Below are 15,536 nucleotides of genomic sequence, written 5' to 3' on the forward strand. Positions count from 1 at the left end.
CACGATCCTCCTTACATTGTGGCTGTTCAGACTGATATGAAATGACAGCATAATGCTTTTGCTTAATATGTCAGAAATAAAGGTCTGCCATAGGAGTAAATCACACTTTCCTCCCTGGGGTACCGCACTACGTGCCAGCTGAATCAAACGTGTATAATAACTTGTCATGTAGCATCTTACTAACAGTTCAGCAGATCTCTGTCTGCTCGTCTGTTCTTTGTCTATTTTGACAAGCGTTCACCCGATCCACTTCAGCCCTGGCAGGGGTGTAGCTGGGGACCACCGAGTCTGAGCACTTCTCTTTTTTTAACATATATTTCAAAAGTGGCTATCTGTTCCCAGTAGTTCTTCAATTAGAACAATGGTTCTTGTTGAATTTGAAGAAACATTTGTATACAGTATACAGTGTACAACCAATATATTTTCAAAATGAGCACAGTTCTGAACCTTATGGTCCAGAAACTTATCAAGAAGACGAGAACAGGAATTCTTCCTAGCACCTAAAGTTGGCAGATTTACCCACATGCTGGAGGAAAACAGGCTGTATGAAATATTCAAATCCAGAGACTCACATTTTCTGACTGTGGTGAGTTGAGGATACCTATATTTGATGAATCCACAAGTGTTTTGTGGTGTTGACAGGCTCGAACACAAATCAAATATTCATACCTGTAAGTCAGCTACATTCGCATCTAAAGCTTGGAGGAAAAAACACCAGGATAGTTTGTTTAGTAGAATTTTTCTTTTCATTGTAGCTTCTATGGAGTCTTGTTTTTAAATAATGGTGTCTTGTAAATGTGCCTGGGATGGCCAGTGTGTTTGTGCATGACACAATGAAAAAACCAATCAAATCAATTTACCATAAACAGATGTCTTAGCAGTTTATTAGCACAGGTTTGGTCCCAGCATTACTTGATTATGCTCAGAGTATCTAAGAAGCAGTCGTTAACAGTGAACGGAGCAGAGAACAGCTGAGGCCACGTGATAAGTTTTATTAATTTAACGCTAACTGTGCTAAGCTAACGTGGGTATGCATAAACAATGCAGCTGTTGAATTTAGAAACACCCTACTCATTATTTAACATGCCAGTTTATAGCAGAATACCATGTTGTTAAAAGGAATATTTATTTGCATTATTTAAAATAAATATTGTATTGTTAAAACAATAATAATTAATTATGAAAACCATCCTAAACAATAGAAATGGTGCATTTTTAAAAACCATAATTATAAATGGTCATTCAGCAATATTTTAATGAAACAACAGCACAAAGTCAGTCACCTTAACCAAAGTCACACTACATGCTCCTTTAAGGTTTCTGCTTTAAGTAACAAAGTCTGGCTTAGACTTTTTAGATGTGGTTTTACTTTACAGTACAGTTTTACCTCCACTCTCTGGTGTCCACAGCAGATCCAGCCTGTGGATGACTGACCTGATTTTCACTGTGTCCAGACGCACTGTGCAATGCTTCCTAGCTGTTTATATCACTGAATTTCCCTGGATAGCAGCTCTGGAATTCCTACTGGCATGTTGTCCCAAGAAGAGATAATTACCTCCCATTTGGCCTCATTGTGAAGAAGAAACCATGCAAAGCCATTCGTTTTTGTACTAACTAAAGGATGGTTAAATTAAAGCCACATTTGCATTATCTCTGATCTGAAACAACATAAAAAAAAATACATGCAAAAATAAATAGTCAAGCAATTAACAACAGCTCTTTCCATAGTTATTTGTCAAAGCCCTGCTGTAAAGTTTATACTGCATAATGTTGGATTTGTTCTGTAATAATTAGTAGTTTTTCAAAAAAATTTCCAAAATACCACAAAAGAATTACCCCTGCCCCCACGCACAAATACACAAAAAAAACCCACCCACAAAATGATCATGTTGTGCTGTGTGAGACTTCCAACTATGAGTTATGTCCATAAACTCATAAGTAAAGTGTTGACTGAGGTCACAGATGAAGTGAGATGAAAGGTTGTTTTTCTATGGACTTCTACACAACTGGACTTCTTTTTGCAAGTAGAGGAACGGCCCTCTGCTGGCCATTAGAACAAATGCATGTTTCTGAGGTCTAAGGTTACAGTGCTGGCTTTGTTGTTACTATCCACGAATCCAATCACATCCTCCCTTTCATGTACACATTACCAAGCTGAAAGCTGGCTTATTTGGGTTTCTGAATTGGGTTTAATTAGTGGTACTAATACTCTTTTCACAGTGAAAAAAAATAATCCTAAAACCTCTTTAAACACCTATAATGATGGCACAAAAATGTGAAGCTTGTGGAAAAACCCACCACAGATGAACCCTCTGCTGAGACTGACAGCAGGATGGTTACAGGCCTGCAGCAAAACAACAAAAACTGGATTTTATTATCTGTCAACGACCTCCAGTGCCATGAAAAAGTATTTGCCCCCTTCTTGATTTCTTAGATGTTACATGTCACTTACATGTTTCAGATCATCAAACAAATTTTAATATTAGACAAAGTTACCCCAAAGAAAATCAAAAATGCTGTTTTGATTATTTCATTTATTAAGGGGAAAAGGCTACCTGAACCTAACTGACCCTGTGTGAAAAGGTAAATGCCCCTCTCTGGTACAGAGCAGAGTTTATGGTTCCATCAATAACAGCGAGTCATACAGGTCCCGAAGCAGCACAGCAGTCCCAGACCATCACACTACCACCACCATGTTTGGCTGTATGATGAACTTTTTGGAAGGTCTGAGTCCCATTACATCTGGCATAAAACTAACACAGCATTTCATACAAAGAATAACTATAACTGCTGTCTTGTCAGTCCACAGAATAATTTCTTGGGGATCATCAAGATGGTTTTTGGCAAATGTGAAATAAGCCTTTGTGTTCTTTTTGGTCAGCAGTGGTTTTTGCCTCGGACCCCCCCCCCCCCGGTTGCCATTTTTGCTCAGTCTCTTTCTTATTGTATCATCAACACTGACCTTAACTGAGGCACATGAGGCCTGCAGTTGTTGTTCTGGGTTCGTTTGTGACCTCCTGGATGAGTCATCGATGCGTTCTTGGAGTGATTTCAGTAGGCTGGCCACTCCTGGGAAGGTTCACCAGGCTCTCACTGTGGTTTGCTGGAGTCCCAAAGCCTTAGAAATGGCTTTGTAACCCTTTCTGACTGATGAATGTCAGTTACTTTGTTTCTTAGCTGTTTCTTTACATTCTGGCATGATGTGTTGTGTTTTCAGATCTTTTAGCCTGCTTCACTTTGTCAGACAGGTTCTGTTGAAGTGATTTTTGATTCAGTGGGTCTGGCAGGAATCAGGTAGGTTTAGATAGCCTTTTTCCCTTAATGAATGAAAGCCTGATTTAGAAACTGCATTTTGCATTTACATGGATTATTTTTGACTAATATTAAAATTTGTTTGACGTGCTGAAACAATTAAGTGTGATAAATACGCAAAGATGGGCAAATGTTTTTTTCATGGCACTGTACATACATCGGTGTAGTTTTCAGGAGACCCCTCTATTCTGATATTCAGAAAACATACCTATATACACTTCCACATGTGAAAGCTGTACAGAATGCCTGAGAGCTTCACTTCATTATATTATACGTTACCTGCTTCATTTACAGATATTTTCACCGTAAATTGAGGCAGAAAAAAATGGGGTTTAAAGTGTTTAAAGTATCTGATGTTCAAGACTTCTTGGGAAAGTACCCCCAGACCCAATTAATGTACACCTTCCAACAGTGAAGTGAAACCTACCAAGTACACATACACACAGCAATTAAAGCTGAATTCATCATAAGGCAATAACAATAACTGCTCTGAATTATTTCATTATGCTTGGCCTCTCTGGTTTGTGATTATACAGGTTAACTTATGCAGATTTACAGTATTGCCGTGGTCTCTTAATGCGGTTCTGTGTGCACATCATGCATTCACATCTCTGATTGTGGCATCTTCCTCTGTCAAAATAACGTGTGAAAAATGTGGGAGGACTTGACCTCCACTGTCTAGTCTCTCCTAAAATATGTAATTTATACATACAGTGTTACTTTGCCAATAAAGAAATAGTTGCCTTGAGACTGCTTCCAACAGCCCGAGGCACATAAAAATAGCCGCTTCTTATGTTCAACTGGACAACCAGAGGAATTATGCACACTTATCTCTTTGGCAGTGTGTCTGTTTTTTCATTGTCACTGTGCAGTTTTCAGGGGTATTCTATTTCTCTATAATTAGGTAGTATTCTTGTGCAAGAAGAGTAACCTGTTCTTTTTTGTCATCAGAGGGCCATAGAAAGAAGCAAGCTAAGTTAGTATGGTGGTGATTTGGTTTTCCCCCTCCATCTGTTTTGTTTTCCTTCCATCTCCCTCTTTTTGATGAGCTGGGTCTTCAGTCCCCCTTATAAAATCCCATTAGCTCTTAATGAAGTCAGGCTCCTAGCCTCTCGGCCTCACCTCATTTAGCACGATTGTCTGGCGGCCATTAGCATGGAGGCAATTACAGCCGCACGACAAGAGTAATTGGAAATGCCGACAGGGACCCTGAGAAATTGGAATAAATAAATATAAAAAAAATATTCAAACTAATAAGCTTCCATTCAGATGGCAGGGAGGGAGCCGCATGTGTCTAAGTTAAATCAACGTAATTACAATTAGGGTTGGTAGGGTAAAGAGCCCGGGTGAGAGAGAAATGGATATGGATGGATTGGATGTTGGTTAAGCACAGAGGTAGCAAATGTGAAAGCATAGTGAGGATATTAACAGAGAACATAAGTGTCACAGAATTCATGTTACAGAGAAGTCTGGTAGAATTTGCCTGTTTGAAGGTGGATTCTGCGTTTTGTTGTCAAACTAGACCCTAAAATCATTGAATTACTTCATAAAAACATCAGCCTTATAATTTGAAGTCGTTGCTAGGCTGCTGTGAGATCTGTCATGAACATTAGCTAAACTAAGCAAAGTATACCAATAGTAGATACAGTTTTTTAAACGTTTTCTCTTTTTTTCATAGTTACTGTTATAATTATAGTTATGAAGTAGATATGTGTGCTATGCACTGTCTGGACTAAAAGTCAAGCAGGGCCAAAATCACAACAGAGGAAACAAACTGTAACTGCAGCGGAAACATGTCTCCACGAGCGCGAGCAAACGAAGCCCTGAACACATTACCACCAACAATCCACAAGCTTGTAATTCATAATAAATATGCTGGGTTAGAGAGAATGGCTAGAGCAGGTGAGATTTGTTTGTTATGCTGGCTGGTTATGTTTGGCTAATACCTGTGGTGTACCATCAGGAATGCTGCTCTAACATTTAATGGTATTTCACAGACAGGTGGCGCTACAGCAGCTTTAAAATGAAATAGTCAGCGTTAGTGGCCAGTACACATCTCATCATTGTACAAAGCAATTAAAATTCCCATGATGCAGATATTGTGCAAATATTATAATATAGAGTGTCCATTGCTGCGTGTGTTCAAATTCTGATCCAGGTGCAGGTTAAATATTGTTATTTGTCGTTAATATTGCACAGACTGGGTAAAGCCATGTGCTCCCAGGGTGCTTGCTACGGTGGATATGAAACCAATAAATAAATAATAAAATGCTTTCTGCAGAAGTGTGGCCAAAAAGATCTAATTAGATGTCGTACACCTCAATAAAAAGCTCCTGGCCATCATAGCAAATACAATGGACGATGACCAACATGAATTCTCTTTTTGAGGCCATGGAGTCCACTGAACTGCACTGAATGTGTTCTTTCCATCATAAAGAAAATGTGTCCCTTTTGTGTAGCAACCCTAAGAAAAAATAAAGTAAGAATGTGAGGGGAACTGACCACAGCATGAACGAAAAGGACTACTTGAGAAGTCTGGGAGGCTCTGAGGCTACTGAAACAACAGCGGGCTGCAGGACTCGTGCCAGATTGCCATGGCATCTCTCCTGTCCTGCCCCCCTCCCCTAACTCCACCCCCAACCCTCTCACTCCCACCGCCCACCAGCACTCTCGCCCCCTTTCCTGCCTCCTAAGCTGAATGACAGGTGGCAGAAATCCGATCAGCATGGACCTTCATCAAGGAAGCACTCCCATCTGAAACAGGCACGTTGCCCACCCGCCCACCCGAGGTCCACAGCAGATAGTCTTGTGAGGCTGGTGGGTGTGTATGTGTGTGAGCATAAATCAGAAAGGGGATGGGGGTGCAGGGCTACAGTGGGCATAGAGGCATCAGAGGGAGAGGACGGGGGTTGTGAGGGGTATAATGGACTTTTTGGCCAAGGAGCCAAGCGATGAAGCTGGCACCGGGTATCCAGGACTCAAACGGGAAACAGGAGGCTGGCTCCCACAACAGTCAGTGCGAGAGTCCCATAGGGTGAGCCACAATAGCAGGGCAACCGGCTGCTGTCAACAATGACCTCCAAGGCCTCACTGCTTGAACTGAGAGAGTCCCACCCTTCAGTACTTCCCTTTTAGTGCTCCCATACAGCTAAGCAGGGATTATTATTCAGGACATGTATCTGGAACATGTGTGCATGTCTGTGATGACCTGTCACTTGGAGTTGCTTTTAAACTTTGGCTAATGTGCTACAACACATGGCTGCTGAACAGCAGTACTGAAGTTAAAGTGCAAAAACTGCCACTTCTGTTGAAGCAATTGTCTAGATGCACTTGACAGCTACTTCCTGCCCTTACAAACCAAATCCAATTTGAAAAACTCCCACTGTCCCTGTTCTTCATAAAAAAGAAGTTTATTTTTCTAAAATAGCTCTATGAGCACTATCTCTGTGGGCTGCTGTGATAGCAAGTGGAAGGGGGGTAATGTAAAGGGAGGTGGGGGATCTCCTCCTACCAGGAGGAGATTTAATTAGTGAAATCTCATTAAGTCTAACAAAATTAAGCGTAAAACAATCCTTGGTGGGGAATCGTGGTGGAGGTTTTGGGTGTGGAGGGCAAGAGGTGGGGGACACTTAGGGGCTGAGAGGACATGGAGACTTGCTGTGCGATTAGTCTGGCCTGTGTGTAGGAAGAGACAAATGGCTTAGTATAACCAGACCCCCTTTGGCAAACAACTACAGACTGCCATGTGTGTGCAGCTCCTCCATTGTTCTACTTCTTACAGCTCCTTCCCAAGGAAAGTACATTTATAGAATTTGAAACTGTACATAGACTAATTAGGATATAGAATCACACATTTAAAACTGAAGGCTGGATGAAAGATACCAAGAGTGAGTCTGAAACCTGCTTCCATTGGTAGGATACTGGAGACACTACTGATGGACAGGCTGCCAATCTGACACAGGACCAATAAATAGACAGACAATCATTCACACTCACATTCACAGCATAGCTGATTCAGAATCCCCAGTGCATGTCGCAAGAGAGCATGCCAACTCCATAGAGAAAGGCTCCTGGGTCTGGCTCTTCTTGACTTAAATCTACTGTACTGCCCACCACAACAACATGCAACCCCCAGATAATACAATCCTGTCATATTTCTAGGTATACTGATTTATGTCAGATAGGCTGTGTTCTTCAACACCATCTGCTTGAGAAACAATTTTTAATCCAGAGTTGATCCTGTGTGAAATAGCCAGCACTAAATAATTGCTGTACTGAGTAGTGGCCAATAAATGTAGATGCTGTGGTATGCTGTGGTGCTGTGTGATAGCTTCCATTGTTCAAAAAGTTTGGACCATATCCAAAATTAAACACAGACAAACCAAAACACCAGTTAGATTTTTTTCAGCAAAGAGACAGAATCAGAAATAATTCCAACCTGAGCCAATGACCAATGACAGCAGCTCAAAGCTCCTTCACCAAATATATTTTCTTCTGTGTTAATGTACAAGGCTCAACACCTGATTAACTGAATATTATTTCAGTTAATCTTAGTCTTACTTGAGTTTTAGCACTAAAGGCCAGGAGGGAAAAGACAGACATTTAACTGTTTCTGTGTAAGTGTTTGTTATGACAGCATTTTTAGCTGCAACTTAAAGTCATCAGAGCAATGGTACATGTGCAGGAACATAAACACCTAATTATCTTCCCTGAGAAATAATGTCAGAGCTGAAAGGGTTTTAACTGCAGTAATTAGTGCCAAACATGATAAAATATATTGTCTGGCAAGTTCATTTGTTAATTACAGTAAAATGAGAAATGTCTACATTGATCCACAACATTGTTTACTATAGACCTTGATGTTAAGTATTAGGCTTGTTTCTTGCTGCCATGTAAGCAGGAGTCTGAGGTGAGTGTCCTCAGATTACCGTTACACCTGCTTCTGTTTTCAGTCACTGTAAAACTTCGTTTTCTCTTACTTCTGGTAACAAAAGTACTTGGTTGGGTTTAGGAAAAGTTCATGTTTAAAACATGAACCACATGTTACAAATCTCCATTATTCATGTTGGTAAGTTGCCATGAGAATGAGTCCAACTTTCAGGTGACCAAAAAAACAACAACAAAAAAACACACAAAAAACCCGTTTTGAGCCAAAGTAGCTCTTCCACATTTCGTTTTTTTGTGACAGCACTGTAATGCATTTGTAATCAGATTTGACAAAACTGCTAAAGCCCTGGACTTACTTTCCTTTTTCGTCCCTCCTGTTGCACAGTCTCTGCAGCCTCATCAAGACTGCAACAGCTATTGAGTCCAACATTGTGTCTAACATAAAAAAGCAAGTTATTTAAACCAACAAGAGAGAAACTCTTGTTGGTCAACATTGTTGAATGTTGGTTGCTTCAAGATGTACATGTCTGATCTGCTTTAAAGGCAGGAAAGTTTGACTTCTTCTTCATCATAGGGGGTCTTTCATGGTGCAAAAAGGCAGAAGTTAGCCCTTACTGTACCTGTCCTAGACTGAGTGTGCTATACTGGCTTTGGTGTTATTGCTGTGTTAGTGTTATTGCTTTCCTCAAGTAATTCTAAAGTAACTAATTAGAAAATAACCTAACCTGTGTTTTATGCATGTGTGCTCTTACTACAACCCCTTGGATATGAATGGTCCCATTGAAAAGCTAGATAAATGAACTCTACACTAATGGGGGCCTATAATTTACTAAAAGAGGAACGCTACAGTTTTACTTTGCTGTCTCAGTGACTCAGCAGCAAACTAAGTGTTTTTTGTGGGAAGAAGTTCCAGTCATGAGGATCCAAAAACAATTTGGGGACATTAATGGGTTGTTTTGTCATGCAAATGTAATATAGAGCCACTATCCTCTCCAAAGTAACATTCAAAAGCCAGACAGTTGCTTCTTAGAAATCAATGAAATGGCCTATTCTTTGTCTCTAGAAGGTCCAGGTATCATTAGAAAGTAATGGTCATCATCTTCCTTTTTAAAGATGGTTATCATCACCATGACTTTTCTGCTTGACATCATAAACAACTTAGGCAATACACTCAATGTTTTTCCCATCACCTGATCCTATGGGTATCATGACTAGGACACTTAAGTTAACTATAATGATACTTAACTAGATAGTACAATTTTAAAGAAAAAGAGTCACTTTATTTTACATTAAGATGCAAATAGTAACCTGACCTCAGCACAATAGTGGTAAAGGGCTGCTCCTCAGGTGAACACCTGCGTATCAAAAGCTTGGGACAGGTGGGTCATTTTAGCATAAATTATTATCTCGTCCTAAACCTAACCCAGTAGATTTGTTGTCTAACACTAGCTAAAGAGCAGCTAAAGAAAAAAGGAGCAACCAAAAAAAGGAAAGAGAACCGAATAATGAGTGATCTGCCTCAAACCCAGGTCTCCTTGTTGAAGGTCTTGATTTGCAGCAGTGATGTTTCCTTGGCCATTATACACATGAACTTGTCACTGGCAAATGACCTTTTCTATTATTTACATATACAAATATGTAAATAATAGTGCAAACAGTGCATTTGCTGATGAGTCCATCTTCAATAACTTGAAAAAACAGCACCACAGGCTGAAGCTACAGCAAGCGGTGAGTACAAACAGCAGTTAGGAGGTTGAAGAAATGTTGATAAAGTTTGCTCATGTGATTGAAATTTGGTTCCAATTGATTTAACTGAACTTCAGAAGGCAATTAATAACAGTGTACCCAACAGCAGCATGCAAGCATGTGTACAGAATGAATTACATCGCTGCATTGTGTTTGTGTGTTCCTAAATTATTCCAAAGACTGGTGTTGGCCTTAACGCCACTTTATACGCTCTTACTGTGAGACTGTAAAGAAGGAATGGTCTGTGGGCGTATCACAACCAAACAACTGATACTTATAATAATGTCAAGATTACACAACCTAGTAGGAAAGAAAATGACAACTTACAGATGGCTTGCCCACAACAACGCAGCACCTTGTAGTGTTGTTGTCTTCTGTTTGTCCTCCACTCAAAGCCTATTGAGACATTATAGAATGGTTAAAAATTTAATAAGAGTTATTATTACTCCTAAAACACCATTAAAGGATATGAGCAGGGATGCAACTGGTCGATCTTTTGTTTTGGAAGGACAGAAAGCTGTTATTTATTTACAGTCTCCTAAAACCACGTTTATGAACTAGTTTTCCATAAACTGTCATATTAAAAAGATAACGCCGGCCCATTCTAGATTCTACACATCTACAAAATAAGTCTAAAACAACTTCCAAATATATATTTGTACTTGTTTTAAAAAATGACAAACAAGTATTTGTTCTGTACTTTTAAGAAGCATCACTAAAAGAAGAAGCAGTACACTTGTTTGGGACTCATTTCAGCAGTAGATTAATCCACATTTAATGTTGTCTGATTATTTCTGATAGCAGGAGGGTGAACGTGGGACAAACTGAAAAATGTAAAGTGTACTCGATGTATTTTATCATAAATCATAAGTACATGACAATTAAAGTGAGTTTGTATTTAGGTACTGTACATTAAGTGTAAATTATGTAGGATTGTAGGAGAATCTAAGACGCTGCTGTCAGGTTGTTTTTTATCGTTAACCAGCTATTTTCATGCCTAACTCCATCCCTGCTGACAAAGTGTGATTATAATTTTCAGTAGGTGAAAACAGGGAAGTCAGTAAGTGGCCGTGGTTAAAATTCCATTGAGCAATTGACTGGCTGGCTGTGACTGAGCCACAGAGAGCACAGTGAGCTATAGTGCACATGTAAGAGATTTAAGTTCAATCAGGCATTCAGGGCTGGACACCTGATCTTTCGCTTAAAGCTCCTCCAGAACAGTGGGAGTGTGGTCGGGCCTCACAGCAGGCCACCTACCTCCAGCAATCTGTGAACACAGAGCCTCTTAAGAGATGGTATTTATCCAGTTCTGCACAACTCAGTTGGGACTACTGTGTGTGTGGTAGGCAGGTACCACCAGAGCCCCCAGGTGTATGAGTAGGGAGGAGTGTCTGAAATCTGCAGAGATTTACTGTGACATTTCTCTCTTTGTAGAGTTTTTTTGGTCTCAACAAGAAAATGGGGGAAAAAATAATGATTTTTTTTTTTTTTATTATTCTGGCATGATATTAAGGAAACTCCATTTAAAACATTAATAACCTCTGAGATATAACAAGTAAAGTGGTTGCCATAGTCCCTTTTATATGGCAGGCTAGACCCTCCCATTTTTATTGACACCTCATTCAGCCAATCATGTAACTGGCTGCACCAAATCACCTGACAAAGCTACGTGACGCCCTCTGAGTATCACTGGCTCTAGCAAACCCATTTCTTAACATGATTGGCCGAATGAGGTGTCAATCAAAATGGGAGGGTCTAGCCTGCCATATAAAATGCACTTCATTCTGCCGGCGGACCAGACGCGGCCAGTTAATAGGCTATGAAATGGGTTTTTCAGAGCCAATAATAACCAGAAGGCGTTATGTAGTTTTTGTCAGGTGATTTTTTTGCTTTTTTTTTGTTTAAGGGGTTAAACGTAAGATTAAAAAATCCATACTGACATTGCAAAGCTGTTTTTGCTTCCATGTGTTCAGCATACAAAAATGAACAATGGTGCTTGATAAGAGTCTACTGTGTGAACTCCAAAGTATTAAAACATGTGAAAAATATCTAAAGTCATGATAGTTTGAAGACAAAAGTGGGTGTGTCATGGACGCTGGGGTGCTGCTGAGGTTTGAGGTTTTTTTTGAGATCTGTGTTATTTTCATGCAGTGATTATTTCCTGCTTCGGTTCTTTATGATTATATTCCCGGTTTAGTCTCTGGATTTTCTTAGTTTTAGGTTTGCTCTTGTCTGCAGTCTAGTTTCTGTTTGGGATTAGAGTTATAGTTTACATTCTGTTCCTTGAGTTTCCTTTTATTTTGCCTGCCCGTGTCCCTGTGTCTTGTTGTTTTGTCTCCATCTCTGTGTTATGCTACTTCCCATTTTATTTTGGTAGTCCTTTGCCCATTGTGTCTTGCATTTAGTTTTTCTTGCTATCCCTTGATTGTTTGCACCTGCATGTTTACCCACTGTTGTCTTCTCTGTGTGCTCTCTGCCAGTTCAAGGATTTCATTTGCTGTTTCTTTTTATGGACTCTGAGATTTTGGATTTGTCATCAACCTAAGTGAAGGTTTGCTTTTTTGTTTACATCCATCTGCCTGTAGAGTCTGCTTTTGGGTCCTAACTCCTATAAAACACAACATCGTGCAAATATCACCTTTTACTGAGCAAATCGAAACCCATTTCATCCCCATAATCCATCTCATTTATCTCCATCCATGACGATCCTAACTCGAGGAAATCCCAGCTATTGTTCTGCTTGAACCTGTTATTTCCAGTTTGCTCTTTCTTAACTATAAAAGGTCAAAACCGTGAAAAAAATGAAAAGGACAATGATTCTCAACCTGTGGGAAGGGCTGTGCAGACGGGGCATAGACCCACTCCAGGGATAAAATATGGAATGAAGTTAAGTTGAATGAATATGATTTCTACAGGATAAATAAACAAGCAAGACTTTAATAATGCTACTTTCTTATTATTATTATTTCCACTGCTCTCTGGGGGTTATCTGCCTCCATCTCTGGTATCCTCTTCTGTCACACTAACCCTCTGCATTTGCTCCTTCATAGAATCTTCTCTGTGGTCTTCCTCTTTTCCTCCTGCCTGGCAGCTCCATCTTCAACATCCTTTATCCCACATATGCACTCTCCCTCCTCTGCACATGTCCAAACCATCTCCCCCTCGCCTCTTTAACTTTTTCTTCAAAACACTGCGCCTGAGCTCTCCCTCTGACGTACTCATTTCTAATCTTGTTCTGAGACTGTAGAGCGCTGTGAAAAAAGTATTTGCAAAATGAAGGTTTGGGAGTGGCCTGGTCAAAGTCTGGATCAGATGCTTTGGCGTGACCTCATATAGACGTTCATGATCGAAACCCTCCAATGTGGCTGAATTAAAACAATTCTGCAAAAGAAGAGTGGGCAGAATTCCTCCACAACAATGTGAAATATACATTGTCAGTTATCACAAATGCTTTATTGCAGTTTCTGCAGTCAAGGGTGACACAGCCAGTTATTAAGTTTAGGGGGCAATTACTTTTTCACACAGGGCCAGGTAGGTTTGGAAATCTTTTTTCACTTAATAAATGAAATCATCACTAAAAAAAGCTGCATTTTTTTATTTACTTGGGTTATCTTTGTCTAATATTAAAAATTTGATCTACTATCTGAAATGTATATGTGTGACAAATATGCCCCAAACTGAGAAATCAAGAAAGGGGGCAAATACTTTTTCATGGCACTGTAGGTTGAGTTTCACTGCCAAACAGCTGCCTCAGACCAAAGGAGATTTAGGTGAGAGCATTTCTTAGGTTTCCTTCAGCCACAAAGAAAACATTTTAGCCTCTCAGTAATCCTTCCTGAAGCCCTCCCTAAGCTCCAAGGGCTCTTCCCCCCTTAGTGATCCCTCTGGCCCCTGTGTGGGATCCTAGAGGAGCATCTCTTTATACCAAAGTGCGCCACACACACCATTCACCATCTCTCTCTCTCTCCCTCTCCCTCTCTCTCCACAGCCCTTCTGGGGCCTAGCTGACCTTCCTGTCGATGTCAAAGTAAATCAGAGTGGAAGCCGGAGCAGCGAGGGGCTCCACCCAGGGGACTGGAGGTCTAATCACCCTGTTCCTTACAAAAGCCACAGGGGAAACATTAGCATTCCTTAATCTGCCCAGCGTCACTCATGGCCTCTGCATGTGTATGCAGGTACACATCCACAATCAGTGGACCTGCACTGACTTTTCTAGTTCCAGTTTATGCTGCAAAAAAAAATAAAAAAATAGCAACAAGTCATCATAACAACATAAAAAATATAAACATGCATCAAATCATATGAAGAGTGGCATTTAAATTTGTTGTGAGCCACTGACCTTTTGGTCATTAACACAGCACAATGCCACACACTCCCATTGTGTAAAAGGGAAGTAAAAATAGGGTGAAGGTTTGCTGCCAATCATGTGCTAACGAAACAGCAGCTTCCAGAGCTGAAAGATGAAGCACCAAACAGCCAAAAACTGCTGCTGCCCTCGTGGCCATCTGAGGCAGGCCCATAGACTCCCATGTTAAAATTCCAAAGGTTGCAGCACTGAGAAGCATCACTGTCATGGTTCTGGGCTGGTCACACAGTGTTTTTGAGTTTTGTTTATTTAATTATTCTGTGATTCTTGGTTTGCTTTATGTTTATATTGTTTGTTGTTTACTTCCCTTTAAAGTATATTTTACTGCGCTCTCAGTTCCTAGTGCTTTAGTTTAGTTCACCCTCTATGTCCCCCCAGTACAGATGTTCCCACCCTCTTGTGTCTTGTCTCCTGTGTTATGTCCATTCCTGTGTCTGTCTCCTCGTGTGTCTGTCTTCTTGTGTGGTGTCAAGTTTGCGTTTCTGTCTCCAGGTTCAGTGTTTCCTGTTTTACTTTGTCAGTCTCTCGTGCTTTGCTTTTAGTTTACTTCCTTTGTCTCGCCTCTTGTGATTCAGTTCAGCCTTGTCTTGCCCTGCCCAGCGTCCTAGTTTAGCTTTTCAGTAGTTTTAGTTTTCCCTGCCCTGTACTTTATGTTCACGTTGATCATTTACCCCGTCTGCCTGCCTCTGTATCCTGCACTTGGGTCCACACTTCCTCCACACTCCACAGTCTGCTTCCACAGACCGTGACACTTACAGCCTTGTTTTTGCTCTCTGTGGTTTGTTTCCACCTTCATAACAACTGTATGATGTGCGACTTTTTTTAAAAATAACATCCATTTAGATACTGTTGAAGCTTAAAGCTGACTGATAGGTGGAGCAGCAGCCAATAGCTGTCTGCTAGGCCTCAACTCTGCTGATTCATGTGACTGAACTGCAGCCCTGGACCATGATTGTGCTGTTTGTGCCTTTTGGAGCATTTTTAATGGAATTATCTGATTTACAGTGCGGTCAAAAGGTTTGTTCTACAGTTGGTGAGTGAAGCATTTTATTAGTCTGTTACTTAGCACTATGTAACATTATGTGTTTCTGTGGATTCCACCCACAGTTTATGGATGTGGCTTCTTAATTAAGCTTGCTAATGTTAACTGATCATTTATTACTCCACCTCTTCATCCAACCATGGATGCCTCTAGCTGTCAAAAAATAGCATGGTTGGGGGCAAA

At 40.4% G+C, this 15,536-nt stretch overlaps 1 protein-coding gene across 1 annotated transcript in view; it reads right to left on the reverse strand.

Moving 5' to 3' along the window:
* Positions 1-15,536, reverse strand: part of pknox2 (pbx/knotted 1 homeobox 2) — a 138,323-nt gene that overhangs the window by 98,161 nt on the left and 24,626 nt on the right. The window contains exon 2 of the mRNA XM_030746466.1: positions 10,273-10,341. The gene's annotated coding sequence lies outside the window, so the exon portion shown is untranslated. The remainder of the gene's footprint in view (positions 1-10,272; positions 10,342-15,536) is intronic.

Source organism: Archocentrus centrarchus, chromosome 14 (genome assembly GCF_007364275.1).
Source record: "Archocentrus centrarchus isolate MPI-CPG fArcCen1 chromosome 14, fArcCen1, whole genome shotgun sequence".
Taxonomy (NCBI): domain Eukaryota; kingdom Metazoa; phylum Chordata; class Actinopteri; order Cichliformes; family Cichlidae; genus Archocentrus; species Archocentrus centrarchus.